General features: G+C 43.2%; 7 non-coding genes across 7 annotated transcripts; all 7 read right to left on the bottom strand.

Annotated features, from left to right (window-relative positions):
- Window positions 1-1,565: 1,565 nt before the first annotated feature.
- On the bottom strand, window positions 1,566-1,638 carry TRNAT-UGU (transfer RNA threonine (anticodon UGU)). Its single transcript has one exon. It is a non-coding gene; the product is annotated as a tRNA-Thr (tRNA).
- Window positions 1,639-3,401: 1,763 nt separating this feature from the next.
- TRNAT-UGU (transfer RNA threonine (anticodon UGU)) lies at window positions 3,402-3,474 on the bottom strand. Its single transcript has one exon. It is a non-coding gene; the product is annotated as a tRNA-Thr (tRNA).
- Window positions 3,475-5,235: 1,761 nt separating this feature from the next.
- Window positions 5,236-5,308, bottom strand: TRNAT-AGU (transfer RNA threonine (anticodon AGU)). Its single transcript has one exon. It is a non-coding gene; the product is annotated as a tRNA-Thr (tRNA).
- A 1,762-nt stretch (window positions 5,309-7,070) lies between these two features.
- On the bottom strand, window positions 7,071-7,143 carry TRNAT-UGU (transfer RNA threonine (anticodon UGU)). The gene has a single exon. It is a non-coding gene; the product is annotated as a tRNA-Thr (tRNA).
- A 1,762-nt stretch (window positions 7,144-8,905) lies between these two features.
- Window positions 8,906-8,978, bottom strand: TRNAT-UGU (transfer RNA threonine (anticodon UGU)). The gene has a single exon. It is a non-coding gene; the product is annotated as a tRNA-Thr (tRNA).
- Window positions 8,979-12,575: 3,597 nt separating this feature from the next.
- Window positions 12,576-12,648, bottom strand: TRNAT-UGU (transfer RNA threonine (anticodon UGU)). Its single transcript has one exon. It is a non-coding gene; the product is annotated as a tRNA-Thr (tRNA).
- A 1,760-nt stretch (window positions 12,649-14,408) lies between these two features.
- TRNAT-UGU (transfer RNA threonine (anticodon UGU)) lies at window positions 14,409-14,482 on the bottom strand. The gene has a single exon. It is a non-coding gene; the product is annotated as a tRNA-Thr (tRNA).
- Between the last annotated feature and the right edge of the window lie 518 nt (window positions 14,483-15,000).

Raw genomic sequence — 15,000 nt, 5'->3', positions numbered from 1 at the left:
CTTTCAAGGAGTACATCTATGGGTGCAGATTTGCTACTTTTTTGGTAAACTGATCACTAATTGGAATATTTAGAAAGAAGGGACGAAGTGCAGCACAGCGAGCAAAGTTCCTTTGTGCGTCACTCGAAGAGAGCAGAACTGAGACATATCTTCACAGAAATGGTGCAGTTCTGCTCTTTGTCTATGCAAAGGTGCACTTCGGGCTGCCTTGAGTGCAAGGGTATCTGCCTTATGTTCAGGAGAGCAGATGTGCATAAAGGGATATCTTCCTCCAACTATCCTAGGAGATTTTTTAGAGTCAAGCCTGAGCTAGAATGCGCTTGCGCATGCGTATTGCTTGCGAGACGCTGTAGTAGTTAGAAAAGGGCTAGGAGCCCCGTCCATTTCACGTTGGTGTCTTTCATTGGTTCGTGGGCTTCCCTGTTAAAATCTGCTTGCTTTCGTTAGTGGAAGGCATGCATACGTTATTCCTTTTCCGGTGGTTAGCCCTCCTTGAGCGCAGCGACCAAGTACTGAAAACATAGGAGGCTCGCTGTTTTCCATCTGGTTTGTGGACTACTTTTTCTCTTTTTTTCACAGCATGATCTCGTTTGACAGAAGTCGAGCTCATTGCATGACATCGACCCTGTTACATAATTAATTGAACTTTTGCCGGTTACATAGATAATTGCACTTTTGCCGATAGGTTTCAATATGAGTGAACTGTAGCAGCGCGATTGCGCTCATTATTTACATTTAATGAGTCAAGAAAAGTCTGGTTGGGAGTTTACAACTGCTAATAGCTCTATCTCTGAGAAATGCCAGACCAGTTGTATTGCAAGTGCTTGTTTACTCTTTGTATCTGTTCTGCAAATTGCAGCACACCACATGCAAAGAGGCAGTAACATGGAGAAATAAAGACATCTGTTCTCCTTACACCAGCCTCAGGGAGGCGAACCATTGTGGCACAAAACCATGACTGTATGTTTTTGTAAACATGGGTTTACATCAAAATCCATGTGTGGATGTACAAGAAAACCATGTACCACCTGTGGAACACCTACCTGACACAAAGTAAAGCATGGCAGAGCAAGGTGCTGTGTGCTGTTACTTTTTCTTAACATGTGCATGGCTTTGTAAATACCAATAAACGAATTGTGTTAATGCTGCATCGAAAAAGTGATGCAACCCGATGAAAAATCTGTTTAAACATGGGCCTAAATGTACACTTAAATTCCGGACCCGAAAAAAAGAACAAGTTAAAATCTCACAGTGAAATCAGGATGATATTTAAAAAACTGACATGTGCATTGGAAAGGACGTGGCTGAAGGGGCACCAAAGCCAATGACCAAGTCAAGAATGATATTTTGGGATGTCACACTCTAAACATCCCCCATACTCACACAAGTCAATTGTATGACCCTGTAGGAGTCTTGTGTTTGTCATTCCACTGACACTGTGTGTAATGCCCCCCGTTCTTGCGTGCTTTGCCCTGTGTCGCCTTTGTTTTTCTATCTTGAAAATAATATTTGTAGTGAGGCTCCCCAATGAACTAAAAAGTGTTGTTAAATCCAAAATCTTTGTGAGGCCCCAGTCAGATTTGAACTCACGACCCCTGGTTTACAAGACCAGTGCTCTAACCCCTGAGATATGGAGCCAGGAGCTTGTCACAATGCCGTGCTGGGGACTATATGAAGGATCAGAGCATACCTGAGTTACAATGGAATCAGCAGGAGAGAGGATTGTGTGAGTCTGAGAAAGAAAAGGGGCATAGCTTCAAACCTGAATCTGGCATAGCTTTCCAAGGCTACTATTGCCAGTGTTTGTGTATTTTAAAAAGGTAGTAAATTTGTATTCTTTCAAGGAGTACATCTATGGGTGCAGATTTGCTACTTTTTTGGTAAACTGATCACTAATTGGAATATTTAGAAAGAAGGGACGCAGTGCAGCACAGCGAGCAAAGTTCCTTTGTGCGTCACTCGAAGAGAGCAGAACTGAGACATATCTTCACAGAAATGGTGCAGTTCTGCTCTTTGTCTATGCAAAGGTGCACTTCGGGCTGCCTTGAGTGCAAGGGTATCTGCCTTATGTTCAGGAGAGCTGATGTGCATAAAGGGATATCTTCCTCCAACTATCATAGGAGATTTTTTAGAGTCAAGCCTGCGCTAGAATGCGCTTGCGCATGCGTATTGCTTGCGAAACGCTGTTGTAGTTAGAAATGGGCTAGGAGCCCCGTCCATTTCACGTTGGTGTCTTTCATTGGTTCGTGGGCTTCCCTGTTAAAATCTGCTTGCTTTCGTTAGTGGAAGGCATGCATACGTCATGCCTTTTCCGGTGGTTAGCCCTCCTTGAGCGCAGCGACCAAGTACTGAAAACAAAGGAGGCTCGCTGTTTTCCATCTGGTTTGTGGACTACTTTTTCTCTTTTTTTTCACAGCACAATCTCGTTTGACAGAAGTCGAGCTCATTGCATGACATCAACCCTGTTACATAATTAATTGAACTTTTGCCGGTTACATAGATAATTGCACTTTTGCCGATAGGTTTCAATATGAGTGAACTGTAGCAGCGCGATCGCGCTCATTATTTACATTTAATGAGTCTAGAAAAGTCTGGTTGGGAGTTTACAACTGCTAATAGCTCTATCTCGGAGAAATGCCAGACCAGTTGTATTGCAAGTGCTTGTTTACTCTTTGTATCTGTGCTGCAAATTGTAGCACACCACATGCAAAGAGGCAGTGACATGGAGAAATAAAGACATCTGTTCGCCTTACACCAGCCTCGGGTAGGCGCAACATTGTGGAACAAAACCATGACTGTATGTTTTTGTAAATATGGGTTTACATCAAAATACATGTGTGGATGTACAAGAAAACCATGTACCACATGTGGAACACCTACCTGACGCAAAGTAAAGCATGGCAGAGCAAGGTGCTGTGTGCTGTTACCTTTTCTTAACATGTGCATGGCTTTGTAAATACCAAAAAACGAATTGTGTTAATGCTGCATTGAAAAAGTGATGCAACCCGATGCAAAATCGGTTTAAACATGGGCCGAAATATACACTTACATTCCGGACCCGAAAAAAAGAACAAGTTAAAATCTCACAGTGAAATCAGGATAATATTAAAAAAATGACATGTGCATTGGAAAGGACGTGGCTGAAGGGGCACCAAAGCCAACGACCAAGTCAAGAATGATATTTTGGGATGTCACACTCTAAACATCCCCCATACTCACACAAGTCAATTGTATGACCCTGTAGGAGTCTTGTGTTTGTCATTCCACTGACACTGTGTGTAATGCCCCCCGTTCTTGCGTGCTTTGCCCTGTGTCACCTTTGTTTTCCTATCTTGAAAAGAATATTTGTAGTGAGGCTCCCCAATGAACTAAAAAGTGTTGTTAAATCCAAAATGTTTGTGCGGCCCCAGTGAGATTTGAACTCACGACCCCTGGTTTACAAGACCAGTTCTCTAACCGCTGAGCTATGGAGCCCGGTGCTTGACACAATGCCGTGCTGGGACTATATGAAGGAGCAGAGCGTACCTGAGTTACAATGGAATCAGCAGGAGAGAGGATTGTGTGAGTCTGAGAAAGAAAAGGGGCATAGCTTCAAACCTCAATCTGGCATAGCTTTCCAAGGCTACTATTGCCAGTGATTGTGTATTTTAAAAAGGTAGTAAATTTGTATCCTTTCAAGGAGTACATCTATGGGTGCAGATTTGCTACTTTTTTGGTAAACTGATCACTAATTGGAATATTTAGAAAGAAGGGATGCAGTGCAGCACAGCGAGCAAAGTTCCTTTGTGCGTCGCTCGAAGTGAGCAGAACTGAGACATATCTTCACAGAAATGGTGCAGTTCTGCTCTTTGTCTATGCAAAGGTGCACTTCGGGCTGCCTTGAGTGCAAGGGTATCTGCCTTATGTTCAGCAGAGCTGATGTGCATAAAGGGATATCTTCCTCCAACTATCCTAGGAGATTTTTTAGAGTCAAGCCTGCGCTAGAATGCGCTTGCGCATGCGTATTGCTTGCGAGACGCTGTAGTAGTTAGAAAAGGGCTAGGAGCCCCGTCCATTTCACGTTGGTGTCTTTCATTGGTTCGTGGGCTTCCCTGTTAAAATCTGCTTGCTTTCGTTAGTGGAAGGCATGCATACGTTATGCCTTTTCCGGTGGTTAGCCCTCCTTGAGACCAGCGACCAAGTACTGAAAACATAGGAGGCTCGCTGTTTTCCATCTGGTTTGTGGACTACTTTTTCTCTTTTTTTCACAGCACGATCTCGTTTGACAGAAGTCGAGCTCATTGCATGACATCGACCCTGTTACATAATTAATTGAACTTTTGCCGGTTACATAGATAATTGCACTTTTGCCGATAGGTTTCAATATGAGTGAACTGTAGCACTGCGATTGCGCTCATTATTTACATTTAATGGGTCAAGAAAAGTCTGGTTGGGAGTTTACAACTGCTAATAGCTCTATCTCGGAGAAATGCCAGACCAGTTGTATTGCAAGTGCTTGTTTACTCTTTGTATCTGTTCTGCAAATTGCAGCACACCACATGCAAAGAGGCAGTAACATGGAGAAATAAAGACATCTGTTCTCCTTACACCAGCCTCGGGGAGGCGCACCATAGTGGCACAAAACCATGACTGTATGTTTTTGTAAACATGGGTTTACATCAAAATCCATGCGTGGATGTACAAGAAAACCATGTACCACCTGTGGAACACCTACCTGACGCAAAGTAAAGCATGGCAGAGCAAGGTGCTGTGTGCTGTTACTTTTTCTTAACTTGTGCATGGCTTTGTAAATACCAAAAAACGAATTGTGTTAATGCTGCATCGAAAAAGTGATGCAACCCGATGAAAAATCTGTTTAAACATGGGCCTAAATGTACACTTAAATTCCGGACCCGAAAAAAAGAACAAGTTAAAATCTCACAGTGAAATCAGGATGATATTAAAAAAATTACATGTGCATTGGAAAGGACGTGGCTGAAGGGGCACCAAAGCCAACGACCAAGTCAAGAATGATATTTTGGGATGTCACACTCTAAACATCCCCCATACTCACACAAGTCAATTGTATGACCCTGTAGGAGTCTTGTGTTTGTCATTCCACTGACACTGTGTGTAATGCCCCCCGTTCTTGCGTGCTTTGCCCTGTGTCACCTTTGTTTTTCTATCTTGAAAATAATATTTGTAGTGAGGCTCCCCAAAGAACTAAAAAGTGTTGTTAAATCCAAAATGTTTGTGAGGCTCCAGTGAGATTTGAACTCACAACCCCTGGTTTACTAGACCAGTGGTCTAACCCCTGAGCTATGGAGCCAAGAGCTTGTCAGAATGCAGTGCTGGGGACTATATGAAGGAGCAGAGCATACTGGAGTTACAATGGAATCAGCAGGAGAGAGGATTGTGTGAGTCTGAGAAAGAAAAGGGGCATAGCTTCAAACCTGAATCTGGCATAGCTTTCCAAGGCTACTATTGCCAGTGATTGTGTATTTTAAAAAGGTAGTAAATTTGTATCCTTTCAAGGAGTACATCTATGGGTACAGATTTGCTACTTTTTTGGTAAACTGATCACTAATTGGAATATTTATAAAGAAGGGATGCAGTGCAGCACAGCGAGCAAAGTTCCTTTGTGCGTCACTCGAAGAGAGCAGAACTGAGACATATCTTCACAGAAATGGTGCAGTTCTGCTCTTTGTCTATGCAAAGGTGCACTTCGGGCTGCCTTGAGTGCAAGGGTATCTGCCTTATGTTCACGAGAGCTGATGTGCATAAAGGGATATCTTCCTCCAACTATCATAGGAGATTTTTTAGAGTCAAGCCTGCGCTAGAATGCGCTTGCGCATGCGTATTGCTTGCGAGACGCTGTTGTAGTTAGAAAAGGGCTAGGAGCCCCGTCCATTTCACGTTGGTGTCTTTCATTGGTTCGTGGGCTTCCCTGTTAAAATCTGCTTGCTTTCGTTAGTGGAAGGCATGCATACGTCATGCCTTTTCCGGTGGTTAGCCCTCCTTGAGCGCAGCGACCAAGTACTGAAAACAAAGGAGACTCGCTGTTTTCCATCTGGTTTGTGGACTACTTTTTCTCTTTTTTTCAAAGCACGATCTCGTTTGAGAGAAGTCGGGCTCATTGCATGACATCGACCCTGTTACATAATTAATTGAACTTTTGCCAGTTACATAGATAATTGCACTTTTGCCGATAGGTTTCAATATGAGTGAACTGTAGCAGCGCGATCGCGCTCATTATTTACATTTAATGAGTCAAGAAAAGTCTGGTTGGGAGTTTACAACTGCTAATAGCTCTATCTCGGAGAAATGCCAGACATGTTGTATTGCAAGTGCTTGTTTACTCTTTGTATCTGTGCTGCAAATTGCAGCACACCACATGCAAAGAGGCAGTGACATGGAGAAATAAAGACATCTGTTCGCCTTACACCAGCCTCGGGTAGGTGCAACATTGTGGCACAAAACCATGACTGTATGTTTTTGTAAATATGGGTTTACATCAAAATCCATGTGTGGATGTATGAGAAAAACATGTACCACCCGTGGAACACCTACCTGACGCAAAGTAAAGCATGGCAGAGCAAGGTGCTGTGTGCTGTTACCTTTTCTTAACATGTGCATGGCTTTGTAAATACCAAAAAACTAATTGTGTTAATGCTGCATTCAAAAAGTGATGCAACCCGATGCAAAATCGGTTTAAACATGGGCCTAAATATACACTTACATTCCGGACCCGAAAAAAAGAACAAGTTAAAATCTCACAGTGAAATCAGGATGATATTAAAAAAATTACATGTGCATTGGAAAGGACGTGGCTGATGGGGCACCAAAGCCAACGACCAAGTCAAGAATGATATTTTGAGATGTCACACTCTAAACATCCCCCATACTCACACAAGTCAATTTTATGACCCTGTAGGAGTCCTGTGTTTGTCATTCCACTGACACTGTGTGTAATGCCCCCCGTTCTTGCGTGCTTTGCCCTGTGTCGCCTTTGTTTTTCTATCTTGAAAATAATATTTGTAGTGAGGCTCCCCAATGAACTAAAAAGTGTTGTTAAATCCAAAATGTTTGTGAGGCCCCAGTGAGATTTGAAATCACGACCCCTGGTTTACAAGACCAGTGCTCTAACCACTGAGCTATGGAGCCAGGAACTTGTCAGGATGCCGTGCTGGGGACTATATGAAGGAGCAGAGCATACCTGAGTTACAATGGAATCAGCAGGAGAGAGGATTGTGTGAGTCTGAGAAAGAAAAGGGGCATAGCTTCAAACCTGAATCTGGCATAGCTTTCCAAGGCTACTATTGCCAGTGATTGTGTATTTTAAAAAGGTAGTAAATTTGTATCCTTTCAAGGAGTACATCTATGGGTGCAGATTTGCTACTTTTTTGGTAAACTGATCACTAATTGGAATATTTAGAAAGAAGGGACGCAGTGCAGTACAGCGAGCAAAGTTCCTTTGTGCGTCACTCGAAGAGAGCAGAACTGAGACATATCTTCACAGAAATGGTGCAGTTCAGCTCTTTGTCTATGCAAAGGTGCACTTCGGGCTGCCTTGAGTGCAAGGGTATCTGCCTTATGTTCAGGAGAGCTGATGTGCATAAAGGGATATCTTCCTCCAACTATCCTAGGAGATTTTTTAGAGTCAAGCCTGCGCTAGAATGCGCTTGTGCATGCGTATTGCTTGCGAGACGCTGTAGTAGTTAGAAAAGGGCTAGGAGCCCCGTCCATTTCACGTTGGTGTCTTTCATTGGTTCGTGGGCTTCCCTGTTAAAATCTGCTTGCTTTCGTTAGTGGAAGGCATGCATACGTCATGCCTTTTCCGGTGGTTAGCCCTCCTTGAGCGCAGCGACCAAGTACTGAAAACATAGGAGGCTCGCTGTTTTCCATCTGGTTTGTGGACTACTTTTTCTCTTTTTTTCACAGCACGATCTCGTTTGACAGAAGTCGAGCTCATTGCATGACATCGACCCTGTTACATAATTAATTGAACTTTTGCCGGTTACATAGATAATTGAACTTTTGCCGATAGGTTTCAATATGAGTGAACTGTAGCAGGGCGATTGCGCTCATTATTTACATTTAATGAGTCAAGAAAAGTCTGGTTGGGAGTTTACAACTGCTAATAGCTCTATCTCGGAGAAATGCCAGACCAGTTGTATTGCAAGTGCTTGTTTACTCTTTGTATCTGTTCTGCAAATTGCAGCACACCACATGCAAAGAGGCAGTAACATGGAGAAATAAAGACATCTGTTCTCCTTACACCATCCTCGGGGAGGCGCACCATTGTGGCACAAAACCATGACTGTATGTTTTTGTAAACATGGGTTTACATCAAAATCCATGTGTGGGTGTACAAGAAAACCATGTACCACCTGTGGAACACCTACCTGACGCAAAGTAAAGCATGGCAGAGCAAGGTGCTGTGTGCTGTTACTTTTTCTTAACATGTGCATGGCTTTGTAAATACCAAAAAACGAATTGTGTTAATGCTGCATCGAAAAAGTGATGCAACCCGATGAAAAATCTGTTTAAACATGGGCCTAAATGTACACTTAAATTCCGGACCTGAAAAAAAGAACAAGTTAAAATCTCACAGTGAAATCAGGATGATATTAAAAAAATGACATGTGCATTGGAAAGGACGTGGCTGAAGGGGCACCAAAGCCAACGACCAAGTCAAGAATGATATTTTGGGATGTCACACTCTAAACATCCCCCATACTCACACAAGTCAATTTTATGACCCTGTAGGAGTCTTGTGTTTGTCATTCCACTGACACTGTGTGTAATTCCCCCCGTTCTTGCGTGCTTTGCCCTGTGTCGCCTTTGTTTTTCTATCTTGAAAAGAATATTTGTAGTGAGGCTCCCCAATGAACAAAAAAGTGTTGTTAAATCCAAAATGTTTGTGAGGCCCCAGTGAGATTTGACCTCACGACACCTGGTTTACAAGACCAGTGCTCTAACCCCTGAGCTATGGAGCCAGGAGCTTGTCAGGATGCCGTGCTGGGGACTATATGAAGGAGCAGAGCACACCTAAGTCACAATGGAATCAGCAGGAGAGAGGATTGTGTGAGTCTGAGAAAGAAAAGGGGCATAGCTTCAAACCTGAATCTGGCATAGCTTTCCAAGGCTACTATTGCCAGTGATTGTGTATTTTAAAAAGGTAGTAAATTTGTATCCTTTCAAGGAGTACATCTATGGGTGCAGATTTGCTACTTTTTTGGTAAACTGATCACTAATTGGAATATTTAGAAAGAAGGGACGCAGTGCAGCACAGCGAGCAAAGTTCCTTTGTGCGTCACTCGAAGAGAGCAGAACTCAGACATATCTTCACAGAAATGGTGCAGTTCTGCTCTTTGTCTATGCAAAGGTGCACTTCGGGCTGCCTTGAGTGCAAGGGTATCTGCCTTATGTTCAGGAGAGCTGATGTGCATAAAGGGATATCTTCCTCCAACTATCCTAGGAGATTTTTTAGAGTCAAGCCTGCGCTAGGATGCGCTTGCGCATGCGTATTGCTTGCGAGACACTGTAGTAGTTAGAAAAGGGCTAGGAGCCCCGTCCATTTCACGTTGGTGTCTTTCATTGGTTCGTGGGCTTCCCTGTTAAAATCTGCTTGCTTTCGTTAGTGGAAGGCATGCATACGTCATGCCTTTTCCGGTGGTTAGCCCTCCTTGAGCGCAGCGACCAAGTACTGAAAACATAGGAGGCTCGCTGTTTTCCATTTGGTTTGTGGACTACTTTTTCTCTTTTTTTCACAGCACGATCTCGTTTGACAGAAGTCGAGCTCATTGCATGACATCGACCCTGTTACATAATTAATTGAACTTTTGCCGGTTACATAGATAATTGCACTTTTGCCGATAGGTTTCAATATGAGTGAACTGTAGCAGGGCGATTGCGCTCATTATTTACATTTAATGAGTCAAGAATAGTCTGGTTGGGAGTTTACAACTGCTAATAGCTCTATCTCGGAGAAATGCCAGACCAGTTGTATTGCAAGTGCTTGTTTACTCTTTGTATCTGTTCTGCAAATTGCAGCACACCACATGCAAAGAGGCAGTAACATGGAGAAATAAAGACATCTGTTCTCCTTACACCAGCCTCGGGGAGGCGCACCATTGTGGCACAAAACCATGACTGTATGTTTTTGTAAACATGGGTTTACATCAAAATCCATGTGTGGGTGTACAAGAAAACCAGGTACCACCTGTGGAACACCTACCTGACGCAAAGTAAAGCATGGCAGAGCAAGGTGCTGTGTGCTGTTACTTTTTCCTAACATGTGCATGGCTTTGTAAATACCAAAAAACGAATTGTGTTAATGCTGCATTGAAAAAGTGATGCAACCCGAAGAAAAATCTCTTTAAACATGGGCCTAAATGTACACTTAAATTCCGGACCTGAAAAAAAGAACAACTTAAAATCTCACAGGGAAATCAGGATGATATTAAAAAAATGACATGTGCATTGGAAAGGACGTGGCTGAAGGGGCACCAAAGCCAACGACCAAGTCAAGAATGATATTTTGGGATGTCACACTCTAAACATCCCCCATACTCACACAAGTCAATTGTATGACCCTGTAGGAGTCTTGTGTTTGTCATTCCACTGACACTGTGTGTAATGCCCCCCTTTCTTGCGTGCTTTGCCCTGTGTCGCCTTTGCTTTTCTATCTTGAAAAGAATATTTGTAGTGAGGCTCCCCAATGAACTAAAAAGTGTTGTTAAATCCAAAATGTTTGTGAGGCCCCAGTGAGATTTGAACTCGCGACTCCTGGTTTACAAGACCAGTGCTCTAACCCCTGACCTATAGAGCCAGAAACTTGTCAAGATGCCGTGCTGGGGACTATATGAAGGAGCAGAGCATACCTGACTTAAAATGGAATCAGCAGGAGAGAGGATTGTGTGAGTCTGAGAAAGAAAAGGGGCATAGCTTCAAACCTGAATCTGGCATAGCTTTCCAAGGCTACTATTGCCCGTGATTGTGTATTTTAAAAAGGTAGTAAATTTGTATCCTTTCAAGGAGTACATCTATGGGTGCAGATTTGCTACTTTTTTGGTAAACTGATCACTAATTGGAATATTTAGAAAGAAGGGACGCAGTGCAGCACAGCGAGCAAAGTTCCTTTGTGCGTCACTCGAAGAGAGCAGAACTCAGACATATCTTCACTGAAATGGTGCAGTTCTGCTCTTTGTCTATGCAAAGGTGCACTTCGGGCTGCCTTGAGTGCAAGGGTATCTGCCTTATGTTCAGGAGAGCTGATGTGCATAAAGGGATATCTTCCTCCAACTATCATAGGAGATTTTTTAGAGGTAAGCCTGCGCTAGAATGCGCTTGCGCATGCGTATTGCTTGCGAGACGCTGTTGTAGTTAGAAATGGGCTAGGAGCCCCGTCCATTTCACGTTGGTGTCTTTCATTGGTTCGTGGGCTTCCCTGTTAAAATCTGCTTGCTTTCGTTAGTGGAAGGCATGCATACGTCATGCCTTTTCCGGTGGTTAGCCCTCCTTGAGCGCAGCGACCAAGTACTGAAAACATAGGAGGCTCGCTGTTTTCCACCTGGTTTGTGGACTACTTTTTCTCTTATTTTCACAGCACGATCTCGTTTGACAGAAGTCGAGCTCATTGCATGACATCGACCCTGTTACATAATTAATTGAACTTTTGCCGGTTACATAGATAATTGCACTTTTGCTGATAGGTTTCAATATGAGTGAACTGTAGCAGCGCGATTGCGCTCATTATTTACATTTAATGAGTCAAGAAAAGTCTGGTTGGGAGTTTACAACTGCTAATAGCTCTATCTCGGAGAAATGCCAGACCAGTTGTATTGCAAGTGCTTGTTTACTCTTTGTATCTGTTCTGCAAATTGCAGCACACCACATGCAAAGAGGCAGTAACATGGAGAAATAAAGACATCTGTTCTCCTTACACCAGCCTCGGGGAGGCGCACCATTGTGGCACAAAACCATGACTGTATGTTTTTGTAAACATGGGTTTACATCAAAATCCATGTGTGGGTGTACAAGAAAACCATGTACCACCTGTGGAACACCTACCTGACGCAAAGTAAAGCATGGCAGAGCAAGGTGCTGTGTGCTGTTACTTTTTCCTAACATGTGCATGGCTTTGTAAATACCAAAAAACGAATTGTGTTAATGCTGCATCGAAAAAGTGATGCAACCCGAAGAAAAATCTGTTTAAACATGGGCCTAAATGTACACTTAAATTCCGGACCTGAAAAAAAGAACAACTTAAAATCTCACAGTGAAATCAGGATGATATTAAAAAAATGACATGTGCATTGGAAAGGACGTGGCTGAAGGGGCACCAAAGCCAACGACCAAGTCAAGAATGATATTTTGGGATGTCACACTCTAAACATCCCCCATACTCACACAAGTCAATTGTATGACCCTGTAGGAGTCTTGTGTTTGTCATTCCACTGACACTGTGTGTAATGCCCCCCTTTCTTGCGTGCTTTGCCCTGTGTCGCCTTTCCTTTTCTATCTTGAAAAGAATATTTGTAGTGAGGCTCCCCAATGAACTAAAAAGTGTTGTTAAATCCAAAATGTTTGTGAGGCCCCAGTGAGATTTGAACTCACGACCGCTGGTTTACAAGACCAGTGCTCTAACCCCTGAGCTATGGAGCCAGAAACTTGTCAAGATGCCGTACTGGGGACCATATGAAGGAGCAGAGCATACCTGAGTTAAAATGGAATCAGCAGGAGAGAAGATTGTGTGAGTCTGAGAAAGAAAAGGGGCATAGCTTCAAACCTGAATCTGGCATAGCTTTCCAAGGCTACTATTGCCAGTGATTGTGTATTTTAAAAAGGTAGTAAATTTGTATCCTTTCAAGGAGTACATCTATGGGTGCAGATTTGCTACTTTTTTGGTAAACTGATCACTAATTGGAATATTTAGAAAGAAGGGACGCAGTGCAGCACAGCGAGCAAAGTTCCTTTGTGCGTCACTCGAAGAGAGCAGAACTCAGACATATCTTCACAGAAATGGTGCAGTTCTGCTCTTTGTCTATGCAAAGGTGCACTTCGGGCTGCCTTGAGTGCAAGGGTATCTGCCTTATGTTCAGGAGAGCTGATGTGCATAAAGGGATATCTTCCTCCAACTATCCTAGGAGATTTTTTAGAGTCAAGCCTGCGCTAGGATGCGCTTGCGCATGCATGTTGCTTGCGAGACACTGTAGTAGTTAGAAAAGGGCTAGGAGCCCCGTCCATTTCACGTTGGTGTCTTTCATTGGTTCGTGGGCTTCCCTGTTAAAATCTGCTTGCTTTCGTTAGTGGAAGGCATGCATACGTCATGCCTTTTCCGGTGGTTAGCCCTCCTTGAGCGCAGCGACCAAGTACTGAAAACATAGGAGGCTCGCTGTTTTCCATCTGGTTTGTGGACTACTTTTTCTCTTTTTTTCACAGCACGATCTCGTTTGACAGAAGTCGAGCTCATTGCATGACATCGACCCTGTTACATAATTAATTGAACTTTTGCCGGTTACATAGATAATTGCACTTTTGCCAATAGGTTTCAATATGAGTGAACTGTAGCAGCGCGATCGCGCTCATTATTTACATTTAATGAGTCAAGAAAAGTCTGGTTGGGAGTTTACAGCTGCTAATAGCTCTATCTCGGAGAAATGCCAGACATGTTGTATTGCAAGTGCTTGTTTACTCCTTGTATCTGTTCTGCAAATTGCAGCACACCACATGCAAAGAGGCAGTAACATGGAGAAATAAAGACATCTGTTCTCCTTACACCAGCCTCGGGGAGGCGCACCATTGTGGCACAAAACCATGACTGTATGTTTTTGTAAACATGGGTTTACATCAAAATCCATGTGTGGATGTACAAGAAAACCATGTACCACCTGTGGAACACCTACCTGACGCAAAGTAAAGCATGGCAGAGCAAGGTGCTGTGTGCTGTTACTTTTTCTTAACATGTGCATGGCTTTGTAAATACCAAAAAACGAATTGTGTTAATGCTGCATCGAAAAAGTGATGCAACCCGATGAGAAATCTGTTTAAACATGGGCCTAAATGTACACTTAAATTCCGGACCCGAAAAAAAGAACAAGTTAAAATCTCACAGTGAAATCAGGATGATATTAAAAAAATGACATGTGCATTGGAAAGGACGTGGCTGAAGGGGCACCAAAGCCAACGACCAAGTCAAGAATGATATTTTGGGATGTCACACTCTAAACATCCCCCATTCTCACACAAGTCAATTGTATGACCCTGTAGGAGTCTTGTGTTTGTCATTCCACTGACACTGTGTGTAATGCCCCCCGTTCTTGCGTGCTTTGCCCTGTGTCGCCTTTGTTTTTCTATCTTGAAAAGAATATTTGTAGTGAGGCTCCCCAATGAACTAAAAAGTGTTGTTAAATCCAAAATGTTTGTGAGGCCCAGTGAGATTTGAACTCACGACCCCTGGTTTACAAGACCAGTGCTCTAACCCCTGAGCTATGGAGCCAGGAGCTTGTCAGCATGCCGTGCTGGGGACTATATGAAGGAGCAGAGCGTACCTGAGTTACAATGGAATCAGCAGGAGAGAGGATTGTGTGAGTCTGAGAAAGAAAAGGGGCATAGCTTCGAACCTGAATCTGGCATAGCATTCCAAGGCTACTATTGCCAGTGATTGTGTATTTTAAAAAGGTAGTAAATTTGTATCCTTTCAAGGAGTACATCTATGGGTGCAGATTTGCTACTTTTTTGGTAAACTGATCATTAATTGGAATATTTAGAAAGAAGGGACGCAGTGCAGCACAGCCAGCAAAGTTCCTTTGTGCGTCACTCGTAGAGAGCAGAACTGAGACATATCTTCACAGAAATGGTGCAGTTCTGCTCTTTGTCTATGCAAAGGTGCACTTCGGGCTGCCTTCAGTGCAAGGGTATCTGCCTTATGTTCAGGAGAGCTGATGTGCATAAAGGGATATCTTCCTCCAACTATCATAGGAGATTTTTTAGAGTCAAGCCTGCGCTAGAATGCGC

The sequence above is a fragment of the Pleurodeles waltl genome, unplaced genomic scaffold, assembly GCF_031143425.1.
Source record: "Pleurodeles waltl isolate 20211129_DDA unplaced genomic scaffold, aPleWal1.hap1.20221129 scaffold_39, whole genome shotgun sequence".
Classification (NCBI taxonomy): Eukaryota; Metazoa; Chordata; class Amphibia; order Caudata; family Salamandridae; genus Pleurodeles; species Pleurodeles waltl.
Note: the sequence above shows the minus strand (reverse complement) of the source record. Positions and strands in the feature narration are given on the sequence as shown.